Below are 13,623 nucleotides of genomic sequence, written 5' to 3' on the forward strand. Positions count from 1 at the left end.
TTCATCACCTAGTAGCCGTCTTGGTTATCAGATCAACTGTCCCGGTATCTCAGGGCCTGTGTTCAAGTCTCCTTTATTTTGCGTAATAATGGCCCCAAGTGTCATAGTAGTCCTGGCAATTCGAGTATGCTGAAGAGAAGCCACAAGGAGCCTCTAAGTAAATAGGGGAGTACAACATAGTAAGATATTTTGAGAGAGACAGATGTCACAGTCACATAGCATCTATTACAGTATATTATTGTCATGTTCTATTTTATCATTATTCATTATTATTCATCTCCTACTGTGCCTAATTTATAAATTCAACTTTATCAGAGGTATGTATGTATAGAAAAGACATGCAATGTATAGGGTTTAGTTCTATTCATGGCTTTGGGTACTCCCTGGGGGTCTCGGATGGTCCCCCCTCTGAATAAGGGATAACTACTGTATTTGAACTCTCTTTTCTTCTCCCAGCTTAAAACTACAGAAAAATTTTGTTTATGTTCTTGGGCTCAAGAACTGATCCATTTTTTACTTTTTCTAATCCTTCCTTCCACAGATGTGATCTATCCTATTTTTCTAGTTCTGATGTTAATGTTTTTCAGGCTATTATCATCCTACTCTTGCATTATTGCTCTAGTCTCCAAATAAATGTCTGCTCTCAAATCCTCAGAGAACGTTGCTCCTCTCTTCAATACACACGCAGATGCACATACTCATTCTCATGCATGAGAAACCCATTCTTCCCATTCTTAGTACAGACTAATCTTACCAAACTATCATACTTACAATATTGCCTAACAATGGTCACTGAAAACAAACAACAAAATATTGACATCGATATATGGATGAGCTTCAGTGTATTATTGCATTATTTGACAATCTTAAATATCTCTCCATTTAGGATGAAAGGCAAGCATCTTAACCTGGCCTGGAGGGCCCCCCACTACCTGCTGCAATTCAGGTGGTTACCAGACCACAGAGCTGAAGTGAGGCATCAATGGTACTTAAACACACAGTGTGGAACACAGCACTAAACACATCAAATTAAAAAAATGTATTGTAGTCATCATCATCACTTCATTATGTAAATACTTACGAGGTGGCCTTAGGATAGTCAGGCTGTCAATACTCGGTCTCTCTAAATATTTGATGGTATCACATGAACTGCTGTGTCCATACCTTTAATTATATTGCCCCTCCCTTTTTATCTACATATTCTACTACCTTTTCAATGAGATTCAGTTACAAAGGGCACTTAGGATATTAGGTAAAAACAAAGCGTTCTGCCACCTAAATTACTGATTATGAATCCTGTCTTCACTGTGTCCCAGTCTGCGCAAGTCCTTAACCTTTCAGCCTCAGTCTACCTCTTAGTCAAATAGGACAATCACAGTATTTGTCACCTGGACCTGTGAGAATTAAATGACATAATGCATATCAGTTACTATGGTGCACGGCATGCAATAGACATTCAACTGATGTTCTGAGTAATTAAGTTCAAGTTCCATATTCTCTGTAAATCTTACCCCAAACACGCCAGCCCCTGGTAGTTTAATCTTTATTTTAAAAACAGTATTTGTGCCCTGGGTGGTGTTGCTCAGTGGATTGAGTGCCGACCTGCAAAGCAGAGAGTTCCTGGTTTGATTCCCAGTCAGGGCACATGCCTGGGTTGCAAGCCAGGTCCCCAGTAGGGGGTGCATGAGAGGCAACCACACATTGATGTCTCTCTCCCTCTCTTTCTCACCTCCTCCCCTTCTGTGTAAAAATAAATGAACAAATAAATAAACACATTTAAAAATAAAAACGATATTTGCCACTCACTTCTCCTGGTTGCAACATTGTTTCTGTCTTGAATTCTTTTATTTTTATTTTAATATTAACGTCATGCCCTCCAAATTACTATTGACTTCCTTCCATGAAACAAAATATTGGGAGCCACATTCACTGGTCAGTTTCTCTGGCTTTGCTAACTATTCCCGTGAAGAATTCTTGTTTACTTCAAAGTGTGGGCATGACTCAGCAGCCTTCTATTATCTGCTGGCGAGTATTCTCTGTTAATCCCTATCAATCCCTATGTTTGCATGATTGGGTCCTCAGACTTTTGCTGAACTGCTGAGGAGGAAATAGCACATTTAGGATGGAACAGTGTGTCAGCAACAGCTGCTCCAACCTAGCAGGAGAGTCTCTTAGCTAGGCAAGTAGTAAAAAATAGCATTTATCAAGAGCACGGGGACGTGGGCAGGGCACACGGGAGAGAGCAGAGTTTTATTGATTTGCAAGAAGTCTATTTTTTCATTCCGCAATGTTAAAGCAATCAATTTCTTAAATAAAGCAAAATACCAGCATCGATAATTCCAATGATGGTTTCAGTTTTCTAGGACAACAGAGGTATCACATTGACAATGTAATAACACAAATGCTGGGCTTCCTTGTGTTCGGTACATGTGCTCGGGTGTTTTGATTGCTAGAATTAATCCCTCACTGTGAAAGAGATGTATTCAAGATTTTTGGTTTAAGGCTGGTGATTTGGAAGAATATAAGGGACTTTTGATTTCATTCTCCCTTGGTGCCATAGATATTTTTTTTTTGATCACAGAAAGTCAAGAAAGGAAAGTGGGATCATAAAAGTAACAGTACTTAAAAAACAAAACTGAAAAGCTTCTGCTTGGCTAAAGAAAACGTCAGCAAAATGAAAAGAGAACTAACTGTGTGGGAAAATATATTTCCCAATGATATCTTGGACAAGGGTTTGATCTCCAAAATATGTAAAGAACTCACATAACTCCACTCCAGGAAGACAAACAATTCAATTAAAAAATGGGTAAAGGACTTGAACAGACAGACGCATCTCCAAGGAGGACATACAGAGGGCCCAGAGTTACATGAAAGGATGCTTAGCATCACTAGCCATCAGAGAGATGCAAACTAAAACCACAATGAGATACCACTTCACACGGGTCAGAATGGCCATCATAAACAAATCAACAAACAGTAAGTGCTGGCAAAGTTGTGGAGAACCCTAGTACACTGTTGGTGGGAATGCAAACTGGTGTAGTCACTGTGGAAATCACTATGGAATTTCCTCAGAAAACTAAACATGGAATTGCCTTTGACCCAGAAATTCCACTGCTGGGATCATACTCTAAGAATCCTGAAACACTAATTTAAAAGAACCTATGCACCCCAATCTTCACCCCTAGATGCCTGTCAGTAAATGAGCAGATCAAAAAACTGTGGTACATTTACACAATGCGATACTATGCAGCAGAAAGAAAGAAGGAGCTCCTACCCCTTGAGACAGCATAGATGGAACTAGAGAGCATTATGCTAAGTGAAGTAAGCCAGTTGGTGAAAGACAAATACCACATGATCTCACCTATAAGTGGAACCTGACCAACAAAATGAACAAGCAAGCAAAATATAACCACAGACATCAAAATAATTAACAAACCGAGTAACCAGAAGGGAGCGAGGGGGTAACGGGGATAGAAGGGAAAGGGCTGTCAAGGAATAAGTATAAAGGACCCAGGGACAAAGCCAAAGGGTGGCAGGATTGAGAGTGGGAATTGGTGATGCGTAGGGCAGGGGAAAGTGGTGACAGGAAAATGGAGACAACTGCATTCAAGCAACAATAAAAAAATTTAAATTAAAAAAATTTTAAAAACACAACACTGACCATTTTAGCTTGTGTTATGTAACAACCCCCCAAATTGCCTATATATGAGTGGTTGAGTTAGTTCATCATTAATCTTTGCTTATGACAGTTATAATTATTATTTAAAATAGTATGTAGGTGTGTATTTTTGAAAGCCTGTCTTTAAAGCAGAATTTCATGCGAGAGATCACTGCGCAGTGAATCCCCACCACCCATTTCATTCCCATTTCTCGAGTTAACCAGCCCCACCTCCACTGTGTCCCCTGCCACATTCAGAATACTCTTATAAAGCAGGAAGATACAACAAAGGCGACTGCCCTGGCCAAGTGGCTTAGTTGGTTGCAGCAGCATCCATACAGCAAAAGGTTGCAGGTTCCATCTCTAGTCAGGATACATACCTAGGTTATGGGTTTGACCCCCAGCTGGGGGGCATAAGGGAGGCAACTGATTAATGTTTCTCTCTCTCCCTGTCTCTCCCCATTTCTTTCTCTATAAAACCAGTGAATGTATCCTCAGGTGAGGATAGAATTTTTTTTAAGAAAAATAGGTGACTGTAGTAAGCAACTTTTATTTCCCCCACAAGCAGACACATGCCATGTTGTCATTAGTTTCCTAACTCGTCAACTCACAGCACTTTTTTGGTGGCCTGTGACCCAGTGTTACTCGGTTCAGGGGCACTTAAAAAACACCGTAAAATTGACCCCTTGCCATGTATTCTGACTCCTTTTATTTCGCTTCAGCTTTCCAGAGTAAAGGTGGTATTAAAAATACTCTTACTATGTATATACATCACTGATTATATGAAAGATATCCTATAAGTTCAAGAGGTATGTGATAGATTTGAAATTCTAACCTTAAAAAAGAGCCAGTATACCAATACAGTGTGTAGTTAAAGTAGGTTTACAGTTGTGAACACACAAAACACAGAGTTTATTCGTCTCATATTATTTATGATTATTGTGTTGTTTTCCATATGAACGAATGTAAACCTACTTTTGCCCCATCCTGTACACATGCATCAGGTAACAGACTCATAAACCTACTTACTATAGAAGGCAAAAACAACTGAACATATTTTTCTAATCAGTTACAAATCATCAAAGAAAAATATTTTAAATATCGAAAAATTCATAGGACTCTGTGTTCTCTCAAATATAAAGTATAAGCAACAATCTACGAAACTCCTAAAACAAGAAAAACTCTGTGCACACCCTTTGCAAATAAGCTCACAATTTGGGGAGACAAAAAAATCCCCCATGATAGGTGTTATTGAAAGGTCAATTGCATAAAGCCGAGGTACTAGCTAAAATAGGAATTCCCTCTGGGAAAGGTGGAAGTCCCTCAAAAAATAAATGTCTGCCAGCATTTTTGGCAGGATGGTGTCATCAGAAAAGAGATGAAACAAATTTCACACTTAGAGTATGCTATGTGATAATACATTTAACACCTTGCTCAGTGAAATTTTTTACTTGCAAAAGCAATTTACTTCAGGGAAGATGCAACAATTTTTTGTAATAGCTTGTCAAATAGTTGTAAAATTAGTCGATTAAATGTTGCTTAATGATAAAAGGAAAAAGTGCAGGTGTTTCATTGGTCAGGTGTCTGGTACTCACTTGAGTATGGCTGGGGAAAGGACCAGAGTGGGAGGGAGAAGATAAGGACAGCCACGGTGGCCAGGAGGCTGGCCACTCGGAGGCGCGGAGATGTTAGTGGGTGTTAACAATGTGAATGAAACTGGAGAGAGGAAGAAGGCACAGAAGCACAATCGTGGAAGGTTTCCCTGTGAAGCGATAGGTAACATTTCTACGGGATCTCCTTAAGAATACTTCTCATTAAGGATCACAATATTCTTCAGGAATTCCAGAAAAGATACATCTTACTGAATGTGTTGAAGAGCAAAGGGAGGACTCGTGATTACTCCCAAATATTTGCCTTGTGTTTTGAATCTGGTAGTTTGGGAGGCTTGAACTGTCAGAGGGATCAACGGACCCTGCAGCAAATCATGGCTCACAATGACTTCAGGGAAACCATCACTAGACAATGAGGTCTGGGGTCAGACTGAGATCAGAGGGATGATATGCAGAATGACACTCAGTTTGAGGCTGTGTGACCTCACCCTGTTAAATAAGGGTAAAACAGAAACACTCAAATGGAAACTTCCTAGTAAAATCACTGACTAGTCTAATGAGCTTTGATAAATGCCACTTCTTTCAGAGAGTTCTATGTGCATTGGAAAGAGTAAAAATATTATCTCAGAATATCAGAGTAATGGGATGATAGAAGCAGTCTCTGGTATACAGTGTTGCAGAATCTGACTAGACCTGCATCATCCTGATTTTCCCTCCTGGACAAGTATTTTATTCCAGTGTGCCCCAAGACATTTCAAAACCTGCCATGCCTGACTATTTAGTCAGGGGCACTGACCTCTTTCCCTTAGATTGTCAAATAAAAAAATGACAACAGCCAACACAACCATAGCCATTTGGTGTAAATAAATTAAAGTCATGCTTATTTTTTTGTCAGACTGGCAAAATATATATATTTGGTGTGCTTGCAGAATTTTAGTCATTAGCTTCTGTGTGCCATGAGATGAAAAAGGTTGAAAATCACTGCTTCAAAGTATGGAAGACTATTATACATGGCATGCAAATTTTTTATTCTGAAAACGTTAGTTTAAAGCATTCGAAGGGTATTAGAAAAAATTAAAATTCACAATGCATATTAAAATACTCAAGATTTTTATAGCCTGGGTGACTTCGGTTGTTAGATGTGCCAAAGGAATTTTTCTCTACTTTTTTTTTTCATCTGTCATTAATTGGTGCTGTTTTTACACAGAACTGTCTCCCTCCGGAGTCACCACCTGCAGTAACTTATTATAGATTCTTCAGTTCCATTATTCATATTCATGCTTCTGTATCTGGATACCACCCTATTGCCATCCACTTTATGTGACACATGGCGCTTAGAACTTGCCACCATCAAATGTTGTCAAAGAAAAGAGGGATCCCATTCATCTAAAGCTAGTATAATTTGGCAAGTTTCCCACATGGGCTGGAGAATTGTAACTTCTCGAATTCAGGATAGTGGGCAGTTTAGAAACACAATAGTTAGTATACTATGGAGAGAGTAAAACTAGCAAAAGCATGTGTGGTGTACAGAAGGTAAGCCTTTAAATATAAAACCAATACAAGTAAAGACTGTGTCATTCACATGCTTTTTGAAGACAATTCTAAATTACCAAGGCCTGAGAGTATTATGGAAGCCTATTGAATAAATAGTCTGTCAACCACATAGTCTAGCGTGTTCTGTAGTCACATCAATATCTTCGCCAAATCTTCTCAAATCTCTTTGAAGTACTCATTTTGGAAAGCTTAGCTGTTTCTAAAGCCAACCTCAGAAAATGTCTCTCTATTTGATAATACAGTTGAAATCCAACAAATCCTTTCAAATAATTCCATTTTCCCCTCCTAGAATGGGTCCTAAATAATACACTAGAGCTCTGAAGTAAACTTGGTACTCACAGGCAGAGTTTCCTGCAAGATTTTTGAGTTCTCTATTCAAACAGATTTAATCACAAACATTTTAGTTAGCCCTTATTGTAGAATGGTGTCATTTCATTAAGGACCCAAACAGAAACCTTAAAGAAAGTTCAATAGAGTTGCCCCATTGACCTACATTCTAATGAAATCACAAAGAGCTGATGTCTCATGGTAACAGGTAAAATCAACTGTATTGATGGACTTATAATTACCGATACTTAATTGAAGAATGGAAATGCCCACCCGAGTCTCATGAGTTCATCTGGCTTTATTACACCCTGATTTCTCCCCAGAAGTTTGCAAGCCATTTTCCCTAAGGACTGATACTCAGATACTTTACTGACGAAAACAAGATAAACATTTTAGGATCTAGTCTCTCTGATCAGTATAAAAAGATAAAGAATGACCTTTTTTACAAAAAAAAAAAACAAAACGCTATTTCAGCTATGCTAACTTGTTTTGATGAGTAGAGCACAGTACTACACAGGCTCAGTTTTAAATAACAGCAAGCCCATCCAAGTAAGCTTAATCAAAAAGGAAATGTATTGGCTTCTGTATCTCGGGATTTCATGGATAGATGGAGCTGGCTCTACAGAAGGAAGATTCTATGCCTCAAGCAATGTCATTTGGGCTCTTCCTCTCTGTTGGCCATTCCCTGTGTATAGAGACTTCATTCTAGCAAAGGCTCCCCATCTGTCACCACAGATGCCTGGTGACAGTCATAGCTTGTGATCCCCTTCTCTCTTTGTAGTCACCTAACACATCTCAGGGAAGCTTTTACTGACTATCTTTACTTCAAGCACCTATCACAGATCCAATATCTGTGACCACAGAAACAGAATGTACATACTCGCAATCTGGCTTGCTCTGTAGCTGGTGAGCAGGTGAGCCAGGCACTGCGAGTTACCGAGGCAATATGGAGTAGGTCCTGGCACCCACTCTTCTTCCCCATAAAAGAGGTGCTGGCATTTTTTGTTACCACATGGCAACTCATGGTGTTTTCTACATGCTGAAATAATTCATTTTTGATGAAGCATATGTATAATAAAATCTAGTCATAAAATGCCTCATTATGGCCATTTTTGCTGTATTGGGATGAAGGGTACACATTTTATTTTAACCTCAGAGACTACATAGTAAAGTGACTATGTGTGTCCTAACACAACAGAGGAAGCCTAAAACACTGATTCTCTTCAGTGTTGCCTACCCAAGTCCTCCTGTAGCCCCTGCAATACCCAGTACCTGTAAACACATAGGAAATGGTTGCTTTCATGATGGTTGATGGTCTTGGTCCCATTTAGGGCCTTCTTGTTGCTTTATTCATAACCTTTCTCTGATCCACAAATGGTCCCTGTCATTCCACCGCACTATAAGTTATCACATTATCGTCATCTCTCCTGTCTTGATCTGTAGTGACCTGGTTATCCCAAAATGCCAGAGGAGTCCCATAAGGGAGAAGAGGAAAGCTCTATGTGTAACTTAGCACTTTCATTGGGCTGCTCAACCGGTACAACTCTAGATTTGCCTTTCCAATTTCTCATTGTCCCTAACCTGGAAAAAAGTCAAGACAAATCTTGTAGGGGCTCTGTAGAAGGGTAATTCAAATAGCATTGCCCAATTTCATATTCAAAATTCATTTTCCATTTATGCTGATCGGAACCTCAGGACTGGGTTTAAAATCTTAACTCTCTACTTTTAGATGACTCTGTCATTTATTTCAATATATTTATGTCCTGTCTGTTACATGAGAGGCATTCTTTTAACATTGAGAAAAGATATGTTTCTGTCCTAATGAAGTACATATATTAGTGGAGGAAATAGAAGATACACAAGAGGACAAATGTGTGAGTATTTTAGAGAGGATAAGTGTTAGAGTGTCGTGTAGAAAAGTAAAGCCGACTATAAAACCAGAACTGTTAGAGGAGAAAAGGATATTTTACATAGGAGGATCAGAGGATGGGATATTGCTAAAAAATCTAAATGAGATGAAGAGTCGCTCTGGGAGAAGCCGTCACTAAACAGAGCTTCAGATGGAAAAGACAAAGTACAAGACCAAGTCAGGAATGAGCCTGGGAGCCCAGGAAGGCTGGACTAGGGTGGATGGAGGGCAGGATGGCCCAGAAGAGCCCAGAGAAGCCACAGACTGGCCTGTGCAGGGCTGGGGAAGTCTGGGCAAAGAACTGGGATCCTACACCTATTAGGACCATTTCTACCTAGGTAAGGATTTTTATTCTGGAGTTGTAGAAGAACTTGCTGGTCAACATTCCTCCCTGCAGAACTATCAGGATGTCTTTGAACTAGAGGGTTTCATTGATTATAAACTGATTTTTAAAAATATATATTTTTACATGTCTGAATTTGGGATGTGAGAATGTCTTAGAATGGTGTCATAGTCTCTTTCACCATTTGTCCTTCCTCATGATAAATTAAAAAATGGAACACCGTATAATTGATGATGTCTTAGATTTGGTGAAATATGGTGCATCCAGGTTTCCAAATGGTTCCTAACTGAAACCTCTCCACTCTGCCTAGCTTCATGATGACTCAATAGAAGAGAACAACTGTCAGAAGCTCTTACGTATTGAGGTCTTTTAATGAGAATGAATGCCCTTCATGCATATAACCTGTAAGCTGCTCAGAAGCACACCCTCACATAAAAGAAGCCAGCATCAAGAAGAATCATCTTACCTCATTTCAAAACCAAAATGATAACATAGTTTGCATAAATCTTTTCCCTACATATCGTGACTTCACTTGTGGAGTTTCCCCCTCCCCACAAACCATTTTAAATTAATATAGTTGCATCCACAATGTTTAAAGAACATATGCAACTCAATAACAATAGCAAAAAACCAACTTGATCTAAACATTGGTTATCTAAATAGACATTTTTCTTGAAGACATACAAATGGTCAATAGACATATGAATAAGATGTTCACTATGACTAATAGGAAAATGCTAATCAAAATCCTGGTAAGAGATCATCTCACACATTAAAATGACTATTATCAAAAAGAAAACAAATGTCAAGCATTGGATGGAATGTGGAGAAAAGGGGACCCATTTTCAAGTATTGGTAGGAATGTGAGTTAGTATGGCCACTGTGGAAAACAGTATAGAGGTTCCTAAAAAAATTAAGTTATACAATCCAGCAATTCCACTTCCACTATTTATCTGAAGAATATGAAAATAATAATTTCAAAAGATATATATACCCCTATGTCCATTGCTTACAATAGCCATTGTTTACAATAGCCAAGAAATGTTAACAGCCTAAGTGTTGATTGCAGGATGAATGAATAAGGAATATGTGAGATATAGATATATATAGATATATATGTAGATATCAATGACATATACATTATATATAATAAAATTGCATAAACTATACTCTTTGAAGAAGAGTTGCATAAATTATGCTCGTTGAAGAAGCACACCTACCTGAAAATATTTAAATTAAAAAACACTTTATTACCTTGCCAAAAAAATGATTGCTTTTGCAAGGGGATTTTTGTCATTTGAAGACGCAAAGTTATTTACCCACACAATTCAGGCACTGAAATACTGTTGAGAAACAAGAAAGAGAAACTTCAAGGTCCCCATGCTTCCAATTGGCTGTCTACATTGATTAAGAAGGAAAGATAATTTAACTTTCACCTCTGTGAAATTTATGTGTTTCTATTAAAATTACTCAGTTGAACTCAACAGAGATTTCTAATTCATTTCCCATACCTAGCCAAACATGGTTAATTTACTATCTAGAAACCCTGGCATGTTTGACCCCTGACTGAGATATGTGAAGAGTCTCTCATTTCACAAACAGTCTTTCCAACAACCTATTATTTTTTAATGCTATAAGATTTCTGAAACACAGTGCTGAAATCTAAACTTTCCATTTAGTGTCAAGGTTTACATCTTAATTTGTTCAAGTCTTTCCCAGAAGCATGACACAGTCAGCTACTTGCATTGGTATAATCTACTCCTAATTTTACCTTATTGCAATTCTAATGATTTCTCATTTTAAATTTAAAATATCCAATTAGTTGTGGTGTCAAGGCAGAACTCTAGAAAACCTGCTTGGCCAGCAAATTTACCATTTTCAAATGGAATGATTAAGAACCAAACAAAGGGCTTTATCCAGCCAGCTTAATTGAAACCAATGAAGAGTATGCAAGATACAGAGGAAAAATGGGGGCGCAGAACCTCTCTAACTCAAGGGCTTGTGAATAAAAGAGATGTTCTTTTTCCTTGAAGTTACAGGTATTCAAGGTTTAGCTTGGAAGTTTGCACCTTTCGAAGATAGGCAGGGTAAATTTAGGAGAGAATATTGGTGAAGGCTCTTCATTTTTCTGTGCCCAGCTATCATTAGAACATAATTTGCTAGGCCCTAGTTCTTATGACTATTAAATAATTACCCATAAAATGACAGTCCCAATGATAACGGTAGCAACAGACGATAGTCAAAGCTTTCATACTTTCCTTTTTAATTGAACTTATTGGGGTGACATTGGTTAATAAAATTATGTAGGTTCTAGGTGTACAATTCTATAACACAGCCTCTGTATATTGTATGTGCGTTCACCACCCCAAGCCGAGTCTCCTTCCATCATCATTTACCAGCCCCCCCATTCCCTCTTCAAAATCTACTCACCCTCCTTTTCCTCTGGTAATGAGCATACTGTAAGTCTGTGTCTCTAAAACTTTTTGGTTGTTTTGTTTTTTGGTTTGGGGTTTTTTTTTTGCTTAATCCTTTCACCTTTTTCACCCAGGCTCCCAACACCCCTCCCCTCTGACAAAGTTTTCATACGTTTTGAAACCTTGAGATCTGTGAATAGAAAGGGAAATGACAGTTTGGCTGCGTGGGCCTTCATGGAATAATGTCTGAAAATGCTTGTTAGATCACTACACTATACCTCAGTTCCTTCATCTATCGATATATAAGGTCTCTCTATAACAGGAGTGTCAAATTCACTTTCACCAGGGGCCACCTCAGCTTTGCTGCTGCCTTCAAAGGGCCGAATATAATTTTAGGACTGGATAAATGTAACTTCTCCTTAGGCAACCACAAGGCTGCAGGCCCCCCATGAAAATGAGTTGGACACCTCTGCTCTTTAATGATCAAGACCTGTGAGCCATTTTATTAATGTTATCTCAACAAAAGCATGAAATAATTATTATCTCAGCATTTTACATCTTATTGAGGTTGTAAGAAGCTATAACTTGGACAAGTCAGTCAGTGGTAAGAACAATAAAATACTAATAAATGATAGGGTCTGACGTGACTCTGTAATGTCCTCAAAATCTATACAATTTTTATTATACTATAGTTGCATATACACTATAGTTTGCAATCTGCAATTGAAAATTCTTATGGCAAACTGTCCTTCAACCACAAAAATTCATCTCATTGGAATTTTCTGTAGCCTAAGTGATACATTATTTAGGAACTATGAATTTCTTAAAAAACATATCTTAAGAGTTATACCTATAAAGCCAAGTTTTAAGAGATAAACCCTAGCCACCTGTAGGTATTTGAAATATTACATGAATATTTGTTTTCATCTCTTCCAAAGAAAAAATTTTGAGCCAGAAGCATTTTTAGAAACTTTAAAGTTTGTATCAGGCACAAATAAAATGCTTTCTGTAACCAAAATGATCATAACCAAGATTTTCATCTGGAAATATTTCCTGTCAGCACAAGCATTTCTTCAAAGCATATTTTTTGGTTGTTTTGACAGCAACCAGTAAAATGTTTTTGATGCACCTATGTAAAATGGCATATAAAACTTTTCCCCTGAAAACTTTTAATTATGGAGAAAGAGGTAACTTCATGCCAATATAAACCAGCATGGAAAAAATGATTATGTCCTCTATTTTATTGTCATTTCATCTCCAATACTTAGTAACAGACTGCTATGCAAAAATCAAACAAAACTCCCAAAAGGGGAAGACATCAATCCAACAAGGTTTGACATTGCAGTGATAAAATTATTGAGTCATTAAAATCTTCAAATTAGGGCTGTACTTTTGGGCGGTATCAGCTAAAGTACATTTTTGTGCAATTTTCATCAAGCATTTATTAGAGACCCACTATCTGTGAAACTTTATACCAAGAGTCAGCAAACTTTTTCTACAAAGAGCCAGAGATTAACTACTTTGGTTTCCCAAGACATGCAATCTCTTTCACAGTGACTCATCAGTGTACGTTGTATCACAAAGGTAGCCAGGAGCAATGCATAATGACTGGCATGCTGTGTGACAATAAAACTTATTGACAAATACAGGTGTTAGGCCAAATTTGGGCAGTGTGTTGTAGTTTGGCTGACCCCTGCCATGTTTCTTTAAGATGTAGAAAAAGGAACAAATGACAAACCTGTACCGAAAGAGCTTATACAGCAAAAAGTTGTTAGAATGAAATAAATGATTCAGTTCAGTTTCAGGAT

The sequence above is a fragment of the Artibeus jamaicensis genome, unplaced genomic scaffold (genome assembly GCF_021234435.1).
Source record: "Artibeus jamaicensis isolate MK-2021 breed Jamaican fruit bat unplaced genomic scaffold, CSHL_Jam_final contig_432, whole genome shotgun sequence".
Classification (NCBI taxonomy): domain Eukaryota; kingdom Metazoa; phylum Chordata; class Mammalia; order Chiroptera; family Phyllostomidae; genus Artibeus; species Artibeus jamaicensis.